Below are 7,959 nucleotides of genomic sequence, written 5' to 3'. Positions count from 1 at the left end.
AATAGCCTAATACTAATCTGTATGCGTAAGCGAATGCTACGCTAACGCTAGGAGTTACATTTAGCATCTGCTGATCACAAATCACAGACCTCTAAAGGCTAAAGCAGCATTGCATATTCTTTCTTGCCAAGATAAGAAAACAAATCTTAATGTCTCCAAACTATCAATATGGAGTGCAGCAGAGCTCTACACGCAACCTCAACTCCGATGTGGAGAGTAAGCGAGAGGCGCAGCACATGAGAGACACGACCCAAACACTGCTAAGATGCAAGCTGACATACTCCACGTACAATATAAAAAATGTCACACATGTGAACATAAGACAGAAAACTATAGCCCTTTTCACACATACTGTACCTAAACACTGTTGAAATCCCAGGATTTAAATGTGTTGTCCTTATGTGTGAAAGCAATTTCCCGGGTCGACTGACACGGAGATTACACGGGCATTTAACGGGTCGCGTCTTAGTATAATGTCCGGGACTTTCATGGCGGGCCGATGGTCATTTCCTCTTTCTTTGCAGTAAGACGAAAAGCGGTAAACAAACATCGCAATTATCAACATGGCAAACTAGAAATGGCAGAATTAAACTGAAAACATAATGAAATTAAATTGCTACCGGATCTTAGAGCAGAGGAAGAGAGTTCATTGTCCATCTTTGAAAATGTGTGGGGTTTTTTTGTTGCCGATGCGGGCCAAAGATTACCTAGTGTCCAGGTTATAATTACGCCAGCCACCCTCCCCGCACAAACAGCGCCGAGTTCGCAACACAGGACCAGTCTGTGAAAGTGTCCAACCCGCGTTATTCCCGGGTTATCTCTCCATGTGTGAAAGCAATGACACGAGTAAATCCATGGGAAATTACCGGGATATAAGTCTGAAAAGGGCTTAAGTCGAATATTTCGTCTCGTTGTCGTCTCGCCAGAAAGAAACTGCCGTTTGTGTCATTATGTTCTAGTCTCCCAAGCCATGTTTTTAGCTCGTCATCGTGACGTCATCGTCTTGACAAAATTGTTCGTTGATGAAATGTTTTCGTTATCCTCATTTTTGATAAAAACAACACTGGTTCACGCAGAACTCTAACGATGACAATCAATTTAGAAAACAGATATTTGTCCTCATGTCAAGTGGCCATTACGGAAGCCATGTCTATAAATGGTGAAATCAACTCTGATGTGTTAAAAATGAGGGAAATAATAGTCCAATAGATGTCGGAGTTTCAAAACTGCTTTTTTGAAAACAAAAGATGTTTAACGAGAGGGCCACGAGTCAATGTGAATATGTCACTGTAATGTGTTTGAACCACCACTGAGTCTCTTCCCAACCAGTCAAGAGTACAGTAGTGCATTAACTTAAAAATTAATGAGGATTTTCCAGTGTTTAAAGTACAGTAGCTTGTTAGCGCCTGTATCTGTTAAGCCACACACGGTCCCTCTCTACTGTCTCTCTCCAGATGCCCTCATTAATTTTAGATTGCCTCTAAATGAGTCCCCTTCATCGTGGCTGAGGTTTGCTAAATTAGATTCATTTATATTTAAATTGTGAAACAGCCGTGGTTAATGAGAAAATTGTTATTTTAGGGGTTATTCCAGATGAGCTGATTGGACAGCTCGGAGCTGGTTGGACGAAAGTCAACGAAGGAAGCCAAAACGATTTGGTGTTAAACAAAATGTTATGTCATTTTTATTCTTTATTAAAGTATCTCCACAGCATTTAAATACAATTATTTCAGCACAGAAATGCAAATGAACATGCCTGGTTTCTTTTTAATCTTAAATAAGCAGGACTATTTCACTCAAAAGTAAAATTGCCAGTGGCATTTTCAACACAACATGAGCCAATAACGCAGCAGACAAGACACATGTTGACCCAACAGGTGATTCTAGCATCACACGACAGACAAAGCAGTCAAGCACCTTTTGACCTAAACTGCTAAACTGTTGAATTTTGAGTGGAAGGATATTTTGTGGAACGACAAAGCTTCTCCCGTCCCCATCCACCCACTCTCCATCCCATGATATGAAACCCTAAATCATACACAAGCAGGTTTTCTTATAAGACTTCTCCCAACTCAGTTTTTTTAAGCAACCCCCAGCTTCTCCACAGTAGGAATTTGACTGTTAGGAATCTAAGTGCCAGGCGTTTAAAACCCAAGGAATGCTATTGTTCTGGTCACAGCTGCAGTAGCTGGAGTCCAGCGACTGCTGCCAGTTCGTGCACGAGAAAGAGAGAGAGAAATTGTGTGTGTGTTTTGAAAGAGTGGGAGGAGGAGGAAGGAGGGCAGGAGGAGTCGAAGGTGTGAAAAAGCCAACTTTATGTGCTTCCAGTGCTCTGTGGTTTCATGACAAAGCAATGCATAGTTGACAACAAGTTGACACATTCCTCATGCCTAGGAGGTGGTGCCACGCTGTACCTTCAGGACATCTTCTACGAGAGCTGCAAAAAACAAAGACTGCAAAAACTCTGCAATATAACACTCTATAATTGCAATTAGTGTACATAAAGCTGATGTGATAATATTCTATAAATAGAAGTTGAAGATAGCTAAACAAATTGTCAGTTTAATTATACAGTGATTATGCCTAACCAGTGCTGTTTCCGTCAACAATGACGATACCAAAATATTTCGTCAAAGAACACTTTTTTAATGACGATGACAAGACGATAATGCTAAAACATAACGGGACGACCGAGAGGTTTTGTCTGACCAGACAAGAACGAGACGAAAATGGGCTATAGTTTCCATCACATATTCAGAATGTGTGACAGTTATGTGCTGTTAGCCTGTATCTATAAGTGTCTGGTTGTGTCACTCGTGACATCCTGCACCAGTGTCTCCAGTCTCCATGCAGGCTTGCAAACAGGTATGATTTGTTTTCTTGGCCAGAGAGAATACATAGAGTTGCTTTACCCTTTAAAGGTCTGTGCTGAGTGATCATCACACACTAAATGTAACTCGTAGTGTTAGCATAGTGTTCATGTTAGCATTAGGATCATGCTAACAGCAGGTGTCCTCTTAGGCTACGTCTACACTAGGACAGATAATTTTCTCCAGGCTATTTTGCCGACTACTTCTATACCTGTCCACACTTACAGTACGTTGAAGTTGTGTTTAAGGCCCCCCTTCTTCTTCAAGGTACGCCTGCATTTGCGCAAACTATGCATGCGTAGAAAGGACCAGCCTCGCGATCGGGCCTCCTCCCACGTGAAGTGCAATCGAACTCTAGCGACACCTGCGCTCAACGTTGAGGTCCGGGGCCAAACTTTAGAGTCAAGGGTCAAAGGTCGAGCGCGATGCGGCCTCTGTCTTCAAATCGCGAAACGTTGACTGATTTGTATCAATTCTGCCCTACAATTAAATACGCCCTCTCTGATTGGTCATCAGTCCAGACTGTGGGGTGGAACCCCAACCCTGCTCTGATTGGCCAGTACTCCTTCCGGTCTGCAATCTGTGTGTGACCGAACCCACTCCAATTGAACATCCCCTCCAGGGTGGCAGCTGTGAGTTTTTTGTAAAACAGTTTATGAATGAGTTTAAAGTGTATTTAAACAATGAGCACTAATTCCGGTTGCTTACTGCACTTTAGGCCCACATAGTCTAGTCAAATCATTTTCTCCATCATGTTTTGCCCGTTAAAGACTATTTAACAGATGAATGTGAGATTATTCCACTTACTTACTTCAGTAAATATTGCCATTTGTTCTTATTAAGCACATACATCTAAAAGTTGTTCATTTTTTACCTAAATAAAAAAAAATTGCTTTCAAATAATGTTTTGAACCATATTTATTCTGGAATTAAGAATATTTATGACATTTCAAAGCTTTTTAAAGATTACATATAGGAATTTATTTTAAGGAAGTGTGTTTTTGGCCAATGTAAAAGAATCCTAAATGCCTTGTTTGTTATATAAAATACGTATTCACAGATGAGCTGATTCATTCATATTTTAGGTCAATTTGTGCGTGTTGTCTTTTCTGTGGTAGTTGCAGGCGGTTGAATACGGCTGTTTGAATGTTAGAATAGAATAGGCTTTGTCATTCAAATAGTACAATGACATTAAAAATAGCAACACCCTATCAGTGCATCACACAATAAATTAATGTCAATACATAAATAAATAATATACACTACTACTACCTAAAAATAAATTTAAACTAAGCAGTGTACGAAGGATGATGTTGAAATAAATAAGATAGCTGACTCCTGAACTACGCCAATAGCAAACTGCAATATGCAAGTGTTAATCAGATATACAAGTGTTAAGAAACTAGTATTCCATTAGAAGTAAGTCACTAGGTTTTAAATTTTCATTCACGAGGTCATTCTGCCCAACAGGTAACAAGTTACCTCTGGGTGGTCTTGGCATCTTTCCATTCCGCAGGGTGGTTGAGCATCTGTTCAGAGGCTGCGGGAGGGCGGGACCAAAGTTTGACGTTGTTTCCTTCAAGTGACGTCGTAGTCCGAAGCGCAGCATTATAGATTTCATCATTACTGCGTTTTAGCTGTTGTGTTGTCTTGGCCTATTTTTTCTCCACTTTCAATTAAGGGCATTAGGACTTTTCCCAATCTCTATGCTTTAAATGTATTTGTTATAACACTCAAATTCCAGTTTTTTTCTTGTATTTCAATAAAGGAGCTATAGTACACAGTAAAAGTTAAGCAGCCTGTATTGAGTCTTAAATAAGTTTAATGATAAGCAAGTGTTTTGCAGATATTGAAGTGTTGAGAAATAAGGACTAGGTTTTTAATTTTCTGTCTGCACTCATTGGGAAAGTGCACAATATACAGGACTATATGCTATGCCGAACATACTGCATATTTGTGTGTGTAAAAAGTAGCTGAGACATGAAGTACATATCAATGTGTTTTATTTTACAAGGTCATTGACCGCCTCCTTAAAATTTACAAAGTTTTCAAAAGACCTGCCAGAAAGTCCTTTGGACGTGGACGCCTTGACCTTGTAGTTTTTGTTTGTTTGGTTTTTTTTGGAATATTTTTTTTGACCCTGTGCGGATTGGCCACAAAGCGCCCGGGCGCGTAGTATTTTACATTGCCAGTCTTCATCATCACCTTGTGGTGGTGGTGCTTGTTGTTGTGCTGCTGCTACTGCCGCTGCTGATGATGGTGTATTTGCTACAGCAGGTCATGTTGATAATGCTGCTAATGCTGATGCACAAGCTGACGTGAGGGGCGTAGCTGGTGCAACTTTGCCTTTAGCTCGCTACAGAACAAAAAATAAATATCACGGGTAAGCCCTGAAATGCATTAAAACACTGGCAAAGGAAATTATGTTATTTTTTAATCGACCTACTAACCTCCTCCTCCTTTGTGAGGATGTACAATCGAAATCTCTTAACGTGACATTGATGTCCTACTCCGTCATCAGTAGCCACTGACGCACAAAGCAGAAGGCTTCCTGGGCCATCTTCCATTCTTCTGCGCTTTCGGCCTGGAGATCGTTACGGATGAGCTTGGAGAAGTCATAAAACTGCCACATATCCTCGAATGTGAAGGACCGGAAGCGGCCATGCCCGCAGATGGCCCGGTCGATGTTCTGCTCCAAGTGGCATGACACCGGAGGGAACATATCCACGTAGCGTAGAAGCTGCTCCTTCAGCCTCCACTCCCCAGTTTTGGTGTCGCACCTTCCCTTCTGTCGTCGCCTCTCCTTCACGTGGCCATCGAGGAGACTTTTTAAGAGAGCATGCAGTAGTTGTTTTAAACCGATTTTTTTATTTTGGGTAACAAAGACACACAAGCCACTGCCTATTATCAATTTCTTATATATACTCACTACTTGACATAGCCGACATCTTCCTCCGTAAGCCACATGAAGGTCTTGCCTTTGTATTTCCCAAAGGTCACCGTGAGCTGGCCGGGGATCTGCTGGCCTGTTGGAGCTGCGGTGACGGCAAGGCAGTTTTTCCTACCTGTTAGGTGTAAAAAAAAAAAAAAACCACATCAGACAAGAAGTAATAATATAGTTCAATTCATTTTATAAACGAAGGAGATGTTTTTTTTTTTAAAAGGCATCCAGAACAATACCTTGTTTGTACATGTACTTCTCAAGCGCAGTTTAGGCAGCAAAGCATGGTGGCCGGTCATCGCTTCTGATGTACACTGAGAAACACAAAGGCAAGTGTCAACACAAAAGCAGGACATGACAGGGAGGAAAAATTCTAGATGATGGTAATAATAAAATTGCGTTTTTGTTGGTTTTGAAGAGGATGCCTCCATTCCTAGCTGGCAATTAGAAAAAGAAAAATGACTTGATGTTCAGAGATGCTAAAATGTTGAGAGGGGTGTCTTGAGTTCATCTAATTCCCAAATTCCAAATAAAACCGAAGTTATTGGGTAAAATGCAAAATTGGCCCACTTACAAAATGATGACGTCTATGTAGGACAGTATTTCTGTTTTGTTTAGTTTTTTTGTAATCCAAATAGGGAGCATTTACAGTGTGGGCATCATACTAGGGAGGATCACGTCACAACAAAAAATGCATTGAACACAAGTGAAATGAATGAGTTATTGGTTAAATTTGTGACTAGTTACAAGTAATACAAGACGTATAGCACACGGAGTCATTGAACGTTAACGTTACGTGCGTGCCTGCACACGCCTAATTATCATTAGCGCGGCGCAACGCGCACAACACGGCTTATCCACACACCAACTAGCCTAGCTAGCGTTAGCTCGAATCGGTAATTGAAAAACAACACTCGGTTTGCATCATTTTTGGCGAATTTCATACACAATATTTACCTTTTCGGCTTGTCGATTGAGCGCGTGGGTCTTTTCGCCGATTGCGTCTTTTGGGCCAATCGCCGGCGCGTCGTAAGGAGGAGGCGGGCCGCCGCGGTCTGCGTTCGCGGAGCCAATCGCGGGCTTCCGCGGTCGTAGGCGAGGAGAGCCGATTGGCCGCGGCCGAAAAAAGGAGGCGGGCCGCGGTCCACGTTTCGGCCAACGGCGACGTGGGATTATCCACAGCAAAAGGAGGAGGCGGACCGCGGTCTACGTTTCGGCCAACGGCCGCGCGCCGTCTACGCTCGTCCACGTTCTACGTTTGCACTCTCCGATCGCGATCTGTTACGTCATCGCCCGCCCGCCCGCACGGTTTACCTCTGTACCGGAAACTCATTACTCACCGGCGGAAAATTTCGCAATTACTACACCTTCTAGACCACAGGTGTCAAACCGATTCCAGAAAGGTCCTAGTGGGTGCAGGTTTGCTTTCCAACCAATGAAGAGGACACCTTTTCACCAATTAGATCTTTTACATGTGTAATCAGTTAAACTTTGTCAGGTGCTGCTTGTTTCAGCAGGAAGTTCATTGATTAAACTCTCTGCGCGTTATCGGTTGGAACAAAATCCAGCACCCTCTAGGCCCTTTCTGGAATCGGTTTGACACCTGTGTTCTAGACTGTCATTATTTTGTGATCACTGTTTTTTCGTGAATGTATCACGCAGGAGCGAGAGTGAAGGGAGAGCACGCTCGGCTTATACGAGCAGTTGCCGAGTCGTGGTTGAAATAAATCTTTAAAAAAACAACAAAAGCCTCACATCGTTACTTGGGTTGTTACAATCGATGTTGAGTTGTGCTCTTACCACTTAGAAAATAACAAATATAAGCATATGGTATGGCGCTGCGTATATTTCCTGAAAGCCGCAACCAGGAGTGCTTGTGCAAAACAGTGGCGATCCTTGAAGTGGCAACAGTTTTGACAGGCAGAAATGTCATGGAAAAAAACTGATCGTGCGCCTCTTTGACTGGGGGTACCACGCAGGTCACTTTTTGGCGTTTAATTTTCCTCCGCATTTTTATACACTCATGTTCGATCGGCATTGAATTGGGAGGGGCCAGTCCCGCAGCTAGCTGATCAGAGACAACGTGGGAGATGAGCTCTGAAAAACGCTCATCTCCGCGTGATCCGTGATGGGAGGACCACATATGGG

General features: G+C 42.5%; 1 long non-coding RNA gene across 1 annotated transcript; it reads right to left on the bottom strand.

Moving 5' to 3' along the window:
* Positions 1–3,200: 3,200 nt before the first annotated feature.
* Positions 3,201–6,109, bottom strand: LOC130918751 (uncharacterized). Its single transcript, XR_009063827.1, has 4 exons — positions 6,051–6,109; positions 5,800–5,935; positions 5,321–5,695; positions 3,201–5,226 (listed from the first exon to the last, which is right to left on the bottom strand). It is a non-coding gene; the product is annotated as an uncharacterized LOC130918751 (long non-coding RNA).
* Between the last annotated feature and the right edge of the window lie 1,850 nt (positions 6,110–7,959).

This window comes from Corythoichthys intestinalis, chromosome 7 (assembly GCF_030265065.1).
Source record: "Corythoichthys intestinalis isolate RoL2023-P3 chromosome 7, ASM3026506v1, whole genome shotgun sequence".
In the NCBI taxonomy this organism is placed as follows: Eukaryota; Metazoa; Chordata; class Actinopteri; order Syngnathiformes; family Syngnathidae; genus Corythoichthys; species Corythoichthys intestinalis.
This window is presented reverse-complemented; position numbering and strand designations above follow the sequence as displayed.